Source organism: Acipenser ruthenus, chromosome 30 (genome assembly GCF_902713425.1).
Source record: "Acipenser ruthenus chromosome 30, fAciRut3.2 maternal haplotype, whole genome shotgun sequence".
NCBI classification, from domain to species: domain Eukaryota; kingdom Metazoa; phylum Chordata; class Actinopteri; order Acipenseriformes; family Acipenseridae; genus Acipenser; species Acipenser ruthenus.
The window spans coordinates 6,390,126-6,404,696 of NC_081218.1; the positions used below are offsets into that span (position 1 = coordinate 6,390,126).

A 14,571-nucleotide genomic window follows, 5' to 3' on the forward strand; every position below is an offset into this window, starting at 1 on the left:
CTAAACTTTGCTCTCTCTCTCTCACTTTTACGTCACCCAGCAGTCGGAGGATGCTGCCTGACCTGGCGGAAAGTGTTTATATCTAATCCTTTGCTCTTCTCATGTCTCCCTCTCTACGTCGCCCAGCAGCCAGAGGATGCTGCCTGACCCGACGAGAAGGGAAAACTCTTCGTCCCCCCTATCTCGTCCTGCTATCAGTATCTAACCTCAATGTTACTAAGCACCATTCCCAAACTCCAGCCCTCAATCTCGCCATCCCTCAAACTCGTCTCACTCTTAAACTCTCAAATGTCTCACCCCTCTCAAGCCTCCTAAGCAACCGGAGAAATCCTCTCATCTGGTCTCATTCTTAATATCTCACTCCCAATTTCGCCTCCTCTCAAGCCCTCGTAGGTAACCAGTGAAATATATATGTACATTTATCGGTGCGGCAGTGTTGAGTGGTGGTTAGGCTTCCAGACTTGCATCCAAGTGTTTGAGGTTCGATTCCCGGGTGGGGCACTGCCGTTGGCCCGTATGTAAATAGCTTTGGATAAAAGCATCTGCTAAATTAATTAATTTTATTTTAGTTTATGTGAATATATGATTTCAGTTCTGTTCCTTTTGTAGTGGTGAGAATGCCAATGTTGAGGCTGCTCGACGACTTCAAGAAGCTGCAAGGATTTTGAAGAGAGAGTCAGAAAGCACAGCCACTGCTGGCTCAGGATCACAGACTGGTACTGGGATGTGTTCACGCAGTTCTTTTAGCGGTTTGTTTAACAACATGCAAACCTCACTAGCTGAAGTACAACAAGGAACCCCTACAGTTGATTCAGGCAGGATTCCCTGCACTGTAGCTAGAAATGACCACATTCAAAGAAATCTTGTGCAGCTGTTTCAGCCATGTGATCAGGCAAGGGGGCAAAAGATGTTCCAGAACACTGGAAAGTGTAAACGGAAAACTACACACAGTGAAACCTGGACACATGATTTATTTTGCTTAGCAGAGACCAACGTTCAAACTGTGCCCAATGGAGAAGACCGCATTGGTTTACAGAATTCAGGCCTTGGTAGGAAAAAAATAACATTTGCAGACGAAAATGGAGGATTTTCTTAACTATGTGAAACTCTGTTTCTGAGAGAACTGAGAGTGGCCTGAACCAGGCAATGGCCTATATTCGACCACTTCAGAAAAACCTGGAGAGCATTGCGAAGCGTAAGAACAGTTGTCAAAATCTAATGTCCTCTATATTCCTTCTTCTTCGCCTCCCTTCTATCACCCTTTCCCCTTCCTCCTCTGCCCAAACCTTGGTGTCACCTTTGATTCCTCCCTTTCCAACTCTCAACATATTTCTTCACTGGCACGCTCTTACCGTCTCTTTTTGAGCAATATCTATTGCATTAAACCTGCTGGACTATGGCTCTCGACGATCAGGACTGGAGATCTGGGTTAAGGTTTAAATGCACATGTAACACATACTATAAAAATGAAGCATGTTAAAAATAAATGTGTGTTTGTTTGTTGTAGTGTCAAGAGGTGGTCATGGAGAAGTGCAAAAGGTGTGAAAAATATCCCTCTGAAATGCCTTTCAGAACACATTGAAAACTGTGGAAGGTCATCTATTTTTCTGGTGTATTTGTAATTTAAATTGCTCATTTATTTTTACAACATAGTGGTTGACTTGTATCTGTGGTAAATATGTTTTGACATTCAACGCATGTATGTCTTTGTTAACTGTTTTCAGACAGCCTGATGACACTGATTTGGAAGATGATGTCGTTATGGAGATATGTTTTCAATGTGGAGTACTCGTAAGTAATTGTCATTTTTATATAATTAAAATGTTTTTATTTTTTAACATTAATATTGAGTATGATGTTTGTTTCCGTGACAGTAATTTCTGTTGTGCACAACACAATGTCTCACATTGATGTAATTTAAAAGACTTTTACTATCAAAGGACTATTACTGCAGAAGGAAAGTAAGAATGGAGCTTCCAATGCTATCAGTGTTATAGTGGGCTGAATTTCTTATTTATTCTTTTGTTTGTTAGAGACTATGTGGACCTTGTCAGTGAAGACAATGTATTTAGTGGTTCTGAAGAAGAGCAGCTGAATAGAGCTCTAGAGGAATCACTAAAGGAAAGCTCGCATGCAGCTGTTCAATAAGTGTTGCAAGCCTTATTCATTGAGTCTTGAGGAACAGATGTATTCATACAACTAAATGAATATTTGCTTGGTGACTGTATATTTTAAATGTATGTTTAGAATTAATTAATTTAAATAACTTTTTGTCATAGAATTCTTTGTCATGGTATTTATGAACTCCACCATTTTCTGTGAATGTAACATTGTAACACAATGACCACCACCCACAGGAGAGTAAACACTTTGTGTTGTGTCAGATTATGGGATGGCAGAGGTCGGATTTTATCTTTAGTAATAGCTGTGTTTGATGTGTATTCACATGAAACATTACTCTTTCTCCAATTGACCATCCACATGCAAAAATGTGGTCATTTTAATACTCCCCTTCTCTTGATTTTAAGAAACCTCTCTAATGTATGTGATGTGATTTATTGATTGTTACTTAATTCCTCGAATTTCATCTTTTCCTATATTTTAGTGTGAAAGATATCCTACAATCCCTGAGAGTTGGAATCAATGAAGTCATTCGCTTCAACTTAAACAGAAGAAATGTGTGGGATGGTGCTGTAGAGGCCAAACTTTTCAACCAACAAAAGAGTTGATGTGAAATTCACAGATGATGCTGGTGTTTCGGAAGGAGCAGTGGATTTGGGAGGGCCAATGAGGGAGTTTGTCAGACTAGTGCTGCAATATATAAGAAACAGCCCTATGTTTGATGGCCCAGAAAATCAACGTACTCTCTCATGCCATGCAGAGTGTAAGTGTATAAATCAATTTCATTTTATGTGCTGAAAACTAAATTATAAAAATCCAGTGTTCATACGATCGTTGATAAAGCGGGTGTGTCGCTGCACCGCACCCAGCTGCTCCTGTGAGCTCCGTGTTCATAACGACCGCCGATACAGCGAGTGTGTCGCTGCCCCGCACCCAGCTTCTCCCGTGAGCTCCGTGTTCATAACGACCACCGATACAGCAAGTGTGTCGCTGCACCCCACCCAGCTGCTCCTGTGAGCTCCGTGTTCATACGATCGTTGATAAAGCGGGTGTGTCGCTGCACCGCACCCAGCTGCTCCTGTGAGCTCCGTGTTCATACCGATCGCTGAAACAGCGAGTGTGTCGCTGCACCGCACCCAGCTGCTCCCGTGAGCTCCGTGTTCATACCGATCGCTGATACAGCGAGTGTGTCGCTGCCCCGCACCCAGCTTCTCCCGTGAGCTCCGTGTTCATACCGATCGCTGAAACAGTGAGTGTGTCGCTGCACCGCACCCAGCTTCTCCCGTGAGCTCCGTGTTCATAACGACCGCCGATACAGCGAGTGTGTCGCTGCACCCCACCCAGCTGCTCCTGTGAGCTCCGTGTTCATACCGATCATTGATAAAGCGGGTGTGTCACTGCACCGCACCCAGCTGTTCCTGTGAGCTCCGTGTTCATACCGATCGCTGAAACAGCGGGTGTGCCGCTGCACCGGACACAGCTTCTCCCGTGAGCTCCGTGTTCATACCGATCGCTGATACAGTGAGTGTGTCGCTGCCCCGCACCCAGCTTCCCCTGTGAGCTCCGTGTTGATAACGACCGCTGATACAGCGAGTGTGTCGCTGCCCCCGCACCCAGCTTCTCCTGTGACCTCCGTGTTCATACCGACCGCTGATACAGCGAGTGTGTCGCTGCACCGCACCCAGCGTCTCCTGTGAGCTCCGTGTTCATACCGATCGCTGATACAGCGAGTGTGTCGCTGCACCGCACCCAGCTGCTCCTGTGAGCTCCGTGTTCATACCGATCGCTGATACAGCGAGTGTGTCGCTGCCCCGCACCCAGCTTCTCCTGTGAGCTCCGTGTTCATACCGATCGCTGATAAAGCGGGTGTGTCGCTGCACCGCACCCAGCTGCTGCTGTGAGCTCCGTGTTCATACCGATCGCTGATACAGCGGGTGTGTCGCTGCACCGCACACAGCTTCTCCCGTGAGCTCCGTGTTCGTAACGACCGCCGATACAGCGAGTGAGTCGCTGCCCCGCACCCAGCTTCTCCTGTGAGCTCCGTGTTCATACTGATCGCTGATACAGCGAGTGTGTCGCTGCCCCGCACCCAGCTTCTCCCGTGAGCTCCGTGTTCATAACGACCGCCGATACAGCGAGTGTGTCGCTGCACCGCACACAGCTTCTCCTGTGTTCTCACCTGCCCTCGGTTCAGCCCCTGCACCACCATGATGAAATCAGAATCTGACTTCGGAACGACCGTCTCTAGCATCGACTGCTTCACATCTAGCACGAGAAAGAAACGCAAGAACACCACGTCAGAAACAATAAAAACTATTACTATTATTATTATTATAAAACTATTACTGGCTCTTTGAGCTAAAATATATATATATATATATATATATATATATATATATATATATATATATATAACATGGTATTCCGCTTGCGGATCATTAACCTGAAGACCGTATTCGTTTACCAGGGTTGCCATGGAAACTGTGGACCCACAATCCTCCTGGTGCATCGCTCACGTTACCGATGGCGGATAGAGCTGAATGAAGGCAAGTTCGAGTTTGTTTTTTCCGAGTTTTCTTTTTATATTCGTTTGTTATTGTATAAAAATTAATACTCGATCACATGTGCTCATAACATAGACGATGCATGATACAATTTAGCTATATATAACGAACTTATAATGATTTGAGATTGTATAGTGACCACAGTTGTCACTGTTTTTTTGGTTTTTGTTTTCTAGTATATAGTGTATGTAACTGTAAAACGGTGGTGGGTGGGTATTGGTACCTGTATTTAAAAGTAAGTATTTTAAAATCGTGATGGGTTTTTGATTATTATTACAGTAGGTACAGTATTCTGGTCGAATTAAGAGACAGACGTGTATCAAGACAAGTTATTTATTTTATTTTAATTTTTTTGGCGGGGGAAGTGGGTAAAAATGAGTATTTCAAGAATGAATTTCCCCTCGTCTACTGCAGCGACCTGTATGAGATGTTGCATCAGTAGCTTTATTATACAGTTGTACCGGTTGACTTAAGATTTGTATTTTATTGTACCAATGTAGCTATCATTTGTATTAATTACTTGCTAGATGTACAGGTATTTAGAGTTAAGTTTTTTTTAAATTTATTTTAAAGCTGATCAATACTTGGAGTAGCACAAGGGTGTAAGCAGGACGGTTCTCCTAGTTCTTGTGAGGTCAAACAAGTGCTGCACTTGTGTGTGTAAAATACTCGCAGCATTCATTATATGTTAGCCTTTAGGCGTAATTCGGGGGATGCCGTAGAGGGCGCTCTCCCGCTTTGCGCTCCTTTTTTCTTCTTATCCTATTTCCTTTTCTTTAGCCTGTCTTACCTTCCCTCCGTGTCATCCTGCCCGGTAGCGTCCGCGATCTCTTCCGGGTGGAAGCTGATCCCAGTTCAGCCTCATTTAGTATTTCCCGCCAATCGCACAATGCAGCGCTCGCCACGTTAATTATTAGGGCATGGCCAGCACTGCTCCACGTATGTGTTATTGGCTGCCCCTCCTGTCTATCTCGCTCTCTTTTTCTACTTTAACCCAGCACTATTTCCGCTTCCTTGTCTGTGTTTGTTTTTTGTCTCTCTGCTCTGCGCTCGCAAGATAGTATCAGCTATTTTCCTACCTGCTCACTCTGCGCCGTTCAAAACGCAGCGTCATTCTCAACTTGGTCTGCGTTTTCATCAGTTTCAACATCACCGCTGCACTGCAACTGTTTTACACCGGCGCCTCACAGACCATGGTTACCACGGCAACGCCTCAGCGAGTGACTACTGGGAGTGGTAAGTTGCTACGGCGACCAGGCAGCTTTAACAGGCAATGAGAGCCTGTGCCACACGACTGCAATTTCTGGCTCCTGCTGCAGCGCTTTTGCAACATGAGAGCTTCAACTCGCCGAATTGTGACATCTAAATACTGCAGGCTCCTCTTCTAGACCTACATTAACTTACTTATATCATCACTAACTGTGCTAAAGCAAATGCTTAATACATAGACAAGGATTGTAATCGCAATAACCAAATATATGCTACCCTGCTTCACTGAAGCCAATAGTTTCAATTCCAATCAAAACCTCTAGATGGCAGCATATCACCACAAGCTCTACATAATTTAAGATGATTTGCTATCGCTGCGAATCTGGCACTCTCCAAACCTTCTATCAATTCCTGCAGTTCGTTGTCTTTTTGAGGGATTCTCAGTACCCTCCTGCCTCAACCTCTTTTTCTACATATATTAACTTGAATTTTTTCAAATCCAAACTCCTCCCCTTGAGAACCTTGTCATGAAGCCATGCTTATCAGCTTTCTGAGATGTTAAGAATCCACCGTCACATTAATTTACAGCTTCCCTGCATCAGGCCATTCCTGCAACCTTCTTGTTCCTGGATTTGCACTTCCTTATTTGCCCCCAACTTCATCAAGGCACTTAATATAACTTTCAAAGTCCATTTCATTCAATTTGAGCTACCAGTCACATTCGGAAACTATGTGCTACGATTATCAACATTTCAGTCAAGCGTCCTCGTATCCCGCAATGGACAATACACTCTTAGACTGCTCCTGATCAAATCAATAGGTTTTGTAGCAGCCTCCGAGCAACGCATTCCTATCCTCTCAGGTTCTGCAGCGGCCTCAGATCTATGCATTCTTCATTTCTGCCCAAAGGCAGCCCCATCGCCATCATCTAAAAACGCCTTAACTCTCAAATACCAATTTTCACCGCATTCAGCAGCTCTCTGCTCTCTACAGCAGGCCACTGCAGACTACTGACAGCATTCCATCGTTTACCCCTCAGATCTCTGCCCGTTCAGCAGATCTTGCCTCTACTGTTAATATTTCCTCATTACAGCAAATCTCGGCTCCCTCTTCAGATCTGCTTCTATTGCAGCATACAAAAGTGGCTTTATTTACTGTTCAAATCTGCAACTGCTCTCCTCCAGAGCTTCCAACACTCCAGCTTTCCTCCAATACCTGGATCTAAGAGATATATATATACACGGAGAGCTTGACTTCCTCAGCAATTTAGTCATATGTCCGCTCATCCTCTCAGATACTACAAGCTTTAATATATGGTACGAGACTGGAAATCTGTTTGATTTATGAATTAAGGAGTTCCACTATTTGGAGAATGATTGGAGTTGTGAAACCCAAATCTCTGATTTATGAGTTCACCTTTTCCATTCCAAACAGACAAGATGGTAGCAAACCGCTGATCAATCCTGTATTAACTAACACAGGATGGTTGGCATCTCAGCTCTCTGCCTTAGTTTTAAAAACATCTCAGCAGTCGATTTCATATGTTTGTTCAGGTCCAGCTGCCACCTCAGCCCTCATCAAACTCTGCAACACCAACATCTGCCGTTCAACTAAATACAACACTCTCCAACCTTCTGCAATCTGCTCATCACTACATGGCCACACTCTTAGTCCCAGCGACCAAATCTTCATTTACCTCTGGATGGAAAACATTTACAACTTTCTGCACTCAAAATACATCCCATTCTGATTTAATGAACAACGGATTCTAGCCTCCATCGCCCATGCAAGGGATTCTCTTCACTTAGCCCCCTCTACCGTTAAAGCCTACATCTCCGGAATTTAGTATTTCTGCCGCCTCATCTCCATCCCTTCTTCAACACTCCTATCCATCCCATCAGTTTGCTTGACACTCGGAGAGATCCTCAAGAGCCCCCCCCCTGCTGCTCCCTCCTGGCTCCCTATATCAATAGACATTCTTCACTCTTTAATATCTACCCTCAGAAAAAGCTGCTCTGTCTATGCAATGACCTTACCTTGGAAGTACTATGTCTAACTGCTCTTGTGAAGCACTTCCTCTGCAGGATTCCTGAAGGAACAGAGTGCACCCTGTGAACTTACCGTGACAACACCTGTGATTTACCGTTTTTAAAAAAAAAAAAAAAAAAAAAAAAAGCAAGAGTACCAAGACATCAAGGGGAATACAATGGATAGACTCTGACCGTTAAGCCATTTCAACCATGAGGTCTTGTGAACCATTCCACGCACCCAGATACTGGACTTTGGCCAGCTGTAGTAATTTTTACTACAGAATACTACACCTTGCAGTTAAAATAAAAAAAATAAATAAAAAAAAAATAAAATAAATCAGGACTTCATCAGGACTTCAATACAGACAGTTACATCAAGATCCAGAAGTTCTGCAACCTGTTCCCAGGAGCAGACCCCAACCCTCGTCTCGTACTACCTTTCAGCAAAACAATATTCAACTGAATAACTCTCTCTCCGGCCTCCTTCAATCACCACGTGGATTCATGGAGAACGCTCTCGCCCCATCTACCCGTTCTTACTACTCGACTGCCTGGTCTTCATTTACTCACTTTTGCGAGTAATAAATAAATAAATAAATAATTAAAAAAAAAACAAAAAAAAAAAACGGATCTCATACCTCTTTCAACCTACAGCACTCCTCGCCTTCATCACTCACCTCAGGCTGTCTCTATGTTTAGCCCCCTCCTCTATTTAGATGCTACCTAGCGGGCATTCAGTATCAATTTCGCCTCCAATCTTTCTCCTCTCGTCCGTTCTAGAGATAGCGGATCTCTAGAGAGAACGCTCAGAGGTATGGAGAAAAGCCTGCTCCCCTCCTCTCCATCAAGTTAATCAATCTCTACTGACCTTCTCCTTTGTCTCATCACTGCTCTCTGGCAAGGATGCTTCAACCTATTCAACGACATCGTCATGGAAACCCTGTGCCTGACCGTCGCCTTTGGATTTCTCCGCTGTGCAGAATTCTCAACTCCATCAATTTCCAACTTCCCAGCTCTAGGCCTCAAGTGCTCAGATCTCTCTCAAATCCCCGGAAACCACTTTATCCTCTTCATCAGATCTTCAAAAACGGTCCAATTAAGCCGAGGATTCAGTATCTTCTGTCAGATCCCCTCTTCGACAGCTCCAGATCTATACTTGCGAGTCACTGGTTCTCATCCCGTTTATGCACCCTCTCGTCACGGATCGGACTTTCTTCTACTAGGGTATCAACACTTTGATTAAGTCTATGGGGCGCTGGATCTCTTCAGCTGTGAACTTTATATTAGATCATCCTCTGCAGACATCGCCACAGCTCACCAAGCACTTGTTAGCTTGCCCGGAGTGGGGGGCGCCCTCTCCGCCAGGCCCACCAGAGGTTTCCTCCCTGCAGTGCGGACGGCTTATAGGCATAGGTTGTCTACTAACATCTCTTGTCTTTTCTCTTTTCTTCTAGCTTTTGTTTGTGTGTGGCTCTGCGATCTCTTTTCTATCCCACGGTGTGGTTCTTGCGGGGAGCCGGGGGTCCTCTTTTGGGGGGAAGTGAGTCTCACTCCCCCGGCTGTCCGGGTCGGCCTCTCGTCTCAACCACTGCCGCCCGGCTGTTCCTCGCCGGCCTGAGGGGACCCCCGGCCACATCCTATTCTTCTGCTGCTTATGCGCTAAGCCTTCCAGGCCTCAACCTTGCTGTCCCATCTCCTCTCTTCTATTTCAGGTCCAGGACCATTTCAGCCCCCTCATGCAGTAGGCCGTGCCTCCACCTGCCGAGCTGGCCCCGACCGAGGGGGTGGGGGGTTTCTCTGTTTTCGTCTCTCCTAAACGGACCCGAGACACTTTTTCCTAAGCTCTCCACGCCGCCCAGCTGCCAGCTTAGCTGCCTGAGGATGCTGCACTGAGTTGCGAAGGATCTGTCCTTTTGTCCTGTTTGTCCCCTTCCTGTCTCTTGCTCCACTAAACGCCCAGCAGCCAGAGGATGCTGCCTGACCCGTCGGGAGCGAGAGTCAGTTTGTTGTATGTTATATGTCTAAACTTTGCTCTCTCTCTCTCACTTTTACGTCACCCAGCAGTCGGAGGATGCTGCCTGACCTGGCGGAAAGTGTTTATATCTAATCCTTTGCTCTTCTCATGTCTCCCTCTCTACGTCGCCCAGCAGCCAGAGGATGCTGCCTGACCCGACGAGAAGGGAAAACTCTTCGTCCCCCCTATCTCGTCCTGCTATCAGTATCTAACCTCAATGTTACTAAGCACCATTCCCAAACTCCAGCCCTCAATCTCGCCATCCCTCAAACTCGTCTCACTCTTAAACTCTCAAATGTCTCACCCCTCTCAAGCCTCCTAAGCAACCGGAGAAATCCTCTCATCTGGTCTCATTCTTAATATCTCACTCCCAATTTCGCCTCCTCTCAAGCCCTCGTAGGTAACCAGTGAAATATATATGTACATTTATCAGTGCGGCAGTGTTGAGTGGTGGTTAGGCTTCCAGACTTGCATCCAAGTGTTTGAGGTTCGATTCCCGGGTGGGGCACTGCCGTTGGCCCGTATGTAAATAGCTTTGGATAAAAGCATCTGCTAAATTAATTAATTTTATTTTAGTTTATGTGAATATATGATTTCAGTTCTGTTCCTTTTGTAGTGGTGAGAGTGCCAATGTTGAGGCTGCTCGACGACTTCAAGAAGCTGCAAGGATTTTGAAGAGAGAGTCAGAAAGCACAGCCACTGCTGGCTCAGGATCACAGACTGGTACTGGGATGTGTTCACGCAGTTCTTTTAGCGGTTTGTTTAACAACATGCAAACCTCACTAGCTGAAGTACAACAAGGAACCCCTACAGTCGATTCAGGCAGGATTCCCTGCACTGTAGCTAGAAATGACCACATTCAAAGAAATCTTGTGCAGCTGTTTCAGCCATGTGATCAGGCAAGGGGGCAAAAGATGTTCCAGAACACTGGAAAGTGTAAACGGAAAACTACACACAGTGAAACCTGGACACATGATTTATTTTGCTTAGCAGAGACCAACGTTCAAACTGTGCCCAATGGAGAAGACCGCATTGGTTTACAGAATTCAGGCCTTGGTAGGAAAAAAATAACATTTGCAGACGAAAATGGAGGATTTTCTTAACTATGTGAAACTCTGTTTCTGAGAGAACTGAGAGTGGCCTGAACCAGGCAATGGCCTATATTCGACCACTTCAGAAAAACCTGGAGAGCATTGCGAAGCGTAAGAACAGTTGTCAAAATCTAATGTCCTCTATATTCCTTCTTCTTCGCCTCCCTTCTATCACCCTTTCCCCTTCCTCCTCTGCCCAAACCTTGGTGTCACCTTTGATTCCTCCCTTTCCAACTCTCAACATATTTCTTCACTGGCACGCTCTTACCGTCTCTTTTTGAGCAATATCTATTGCATTAAACCTGCTGGACTATGGCTCTCGACGATCAGGACTGGAGATCTGGGTTAAGGTTTAAATGCACATGTAACACATACTATAAAAATGAAGCATGTTAAAAATAAATGTGTGTTTGTTTGTTGTAGTGTCAAGAGGTGGTCATGGAGAAGTGCAAAAGGTGTGAAAAATATCCCTCTGAAATGCCTTTCAGAACACATTGAAAACTGTGGAAGGTCATCTATTTTTCTGGTGTATTTGTAATTTAAATTGCTCATTTATTTTTACAACATAGTGGTTGACTTGTATCTGTGGTAAATATGTTTTGACATTCAACGCATGTATGTCTTTGTTAACTGTTTTCAGACAGCCTGATGACACTGATTTGGAAGATGATGTCGTTATGGAGATATAATGTTTTCAATGTGGAGTACTCGTAAGTAATTGTCATTTTTATATAATTAAAATGTTTTTATTTTTTAACATTAATATTGAGTATGATGTTTGTTTCCGTGACAGTAATTTCTGTTGTGCACAACACAATGTCTCACATTGATGTAATTTAAAAGACTTTTACTATCAAAGGACTATTACTGCAGAAGGAAAGTAAGAATGGAGCTTCCAATGCTATCAGTGTTATAGTGGGCTGAATTTCTTATTTATTCTTTTGTTTGTTAGAGACTATGTGGACCTTGTCAGTGAAGACAATGTATTTAGTGGTTCTGAAGAAGAGCGGCTGAATAGAGCTCTAGAGGAATCGCTAAAGGAAAGCTCGCATGCAGCTGTTCAATAAGTGTTGCAAGCCTTATTCATTGAGTCTTGAGGAACAGATGTATTCATACAACTAAATGAATATTTGCTTGGTGACTGTATATTTTAAATGTATGTTTAGAATTAATTCATTTAAATAACTTTTTGTCATAGAATTCTTTGTCATGGTATTTATGAACTCCACCATTTTCTGTGAATGTAACATTGTAACACAATGACCACCACCCACAGGAGAGTAAACACTTTGTGTTGTGTCAGATTATGGGATGGCAGAGGTCGGATTTTATCTTTAGTAATAGCTGTGTTTGATGTGTATTCACATGAAACATTACTCTTTCTCCAATTGACCATCCACATGCAAAAATGTGGTCATTTTAATACTCCCCTTCTCTTGATTTTAAGAAACCTCTCTAATGTATGTGATGTGATTTATTGATTGTTACTTAATTCCTCGAATTTCATCTTTTCCTATATTTTAGTGTGAAAGATATCCTACAATCCCTGAGAGTTGGAATCAATGAAGTCATTCGCTTCAACTTAAACAGAAGAAATGTGTGGGATGGTGCTGTAGAGGCCAAACTTTTCAACCAACAAAAGAGTTGATGTGAAATTCACAGATGATGCTGGTGTTTCGGAAGGAGCAGTGGATTTGGGAGGGCCAATGAGGGAGTTTGTCAGACTAGTGCTGCAATATATAAGAAACAGCCCTATGTTTGATGGCCCAGAAAATCAACGTACTCTCTCATGCCATGCAGAGTGTAAGTGTATAAATCAATTTCATTTTATGTGCTGAAAACTAAATTATAAAAATCCAGTGTTCATACGATCGTTGATAAAGCGGGTGTGTCGCTGCACCGCACCCAGCTGCTCCTGTGAGCTCCGTGTTCATAACGACCGCCGATACAGCGAGTGTGTCGCTGCCCCGCACCCAGCTTCTCCCGTGAGCTCCGTGTTCATAACGACCACCGATACAGCGAGTGTGTCGCTGCACCCCACCCAGCTGCTCCTGTGAGCTCCGTGTTCATACGATCGTTGATAAAGCGGGTGTGTCGCTGCACCGCACCCAGCTGCTCCTGTGAGCTCCGTGTTCATACCGATCGCTGAAACAGCGAGTGTGTCGCTGCACCGCACCCAGCTGCACCCGTGAGCTCCGTGTTCATACCGATCGCCGAAACAGCGAGTGTGTCGCTGCACCGCACCCAGCTTCTCCCGTGAGCTCCGTGTTCATAACGACCGCTGATACAGCGAGTGTGTCGCTGCCCCGCACCCAGCTTCTCCTGTGAGCTCCGTGTTCATACCGACCGCTGATACAGCGAGTGTGTCGCTGCACCCCACCCAGCGTCTCCTGTGAGCTCCGTGTTCATACCGATCGCTGATACAGCGAGTGTGTCGCTGCACCGCACCCAGCTGCTCCTGTGAGCTCCGTGTTCATACCGATCGCTGATACAGCGAGTGTGTCGCTGCCCCGCACCCAGCTTCTCCTGTGAGCTCCGTGTTCATACCGATCACTGATAAAGCGGGTGTGTCGCTGCACCGCACCCAGCTGCTGCTGTGAGCTCCGTGTTCATACCGATCGCTGATACAGCGGGTGTGTCGCTGCACCGCACACAGCTTCTCCCGTGAGCTCCGTGTTCGTAACGACCGCCGATACAGCGAGTGAGTCGCTGCCCCGCACCCAGCTTCTCCTGTGAGCTCCGTGTTCATACTGATCGCTGATACAGCGAGTGTGTCGCTGCCCCGCACCCAGCTTCTCCCGTGAGCTCCGTGTTCATAACGACCGCCGATACAGCGAGTGTGTCGCTGCACCGCACACAGCTTCTCCTGTGTTCTCACCTGCCCTCGGTTCAGCCCCTGCACCACCATGATGAAATCAGAATCTGACTTCGGAACGACCGTCTCTAGCATCGACTGCTTCACATCTAGCACGAGAAAGAAACGCAAGAACACCACGTCAGAAACAATAAAAACTATTACTATTATTATTATTATAAAACTATTACTGGCTCTTTGAGCTAAAATATATATATATATATATATATATATATATATATATATATATATATATATATATATATATATATATATAACATGGTATTCCGCTTGCGGATCATTAACCTGAAGACCGTATTCGTTTACCAGGGTTGCCATGGAAACTGTGGACCCACAATCCTCCTGGTGCATCGCTCACGTTACCGATGGCGGATAGAGCTGAATGAAGGCAAGTTCGAGTTTGTTTTTTCCGAGTTTTCTTTTTATATTCGTTTGTTATTGTATAAAAATTAATACTCGATCACATGTGCTCATAACATAGACGATGCATGATACAATTTAGCTATATATAACGAACTTATAATGATTTGAGATTGTATAGTGACCACAGTTGTCACTGTTTTTTTGGTTTTTGTTTTCTAGTATATAGTGTATGTAACTGTAAAACGGTGGTGGGTGGGTATTGGTACCTGTATTTAAAAGTAAGTATTTTAAAATCGTGATGGGT

General features: G+C 44.7%; 2 long non-coding RNA genes across 3 annotated transcripts; both read left to right on the top strand.

Moving 5' to 3' along the window:
* The first annotated feature begins 649 nt into the window (after nt 1-649).
* Nucleotides 650-4,790, top strand: LOC131702715 (uncharacterized). Of its 2 annotated transcripts, XR_009309484.1 has the most exons (4): nt 650-1,594; nt 1,725-1,791; nt 2,606-2,884; nt 4,589-4,790. It is a non-coding gene; the product is annotated as an uncharacterized LOC131702715 (long non-coding RNA). The 2 variants fall into 2 exon arrangements; XR_009309483.1 differs by having other exon boundaries at nt 650-1,791.
* An 802-nt stretch (nt 4,791-5,592) lies between these two features.
* On the top strand, nt 5,593-14,415 carry LOC131702713 (uncharacterized). The gene is made up of 4 exons (XR_009309480.1): nt 5,593-11,539; nt 11,670-11,739; nt 12,554-12,832; nt 14,214-14,415. It is a non-coding gene; the product is annotated as an uncharacterized LOC131702713 (long non-coding RNA).
* Nucleotides 14,416-14,571: the final 156 nt, after the last annotated feature.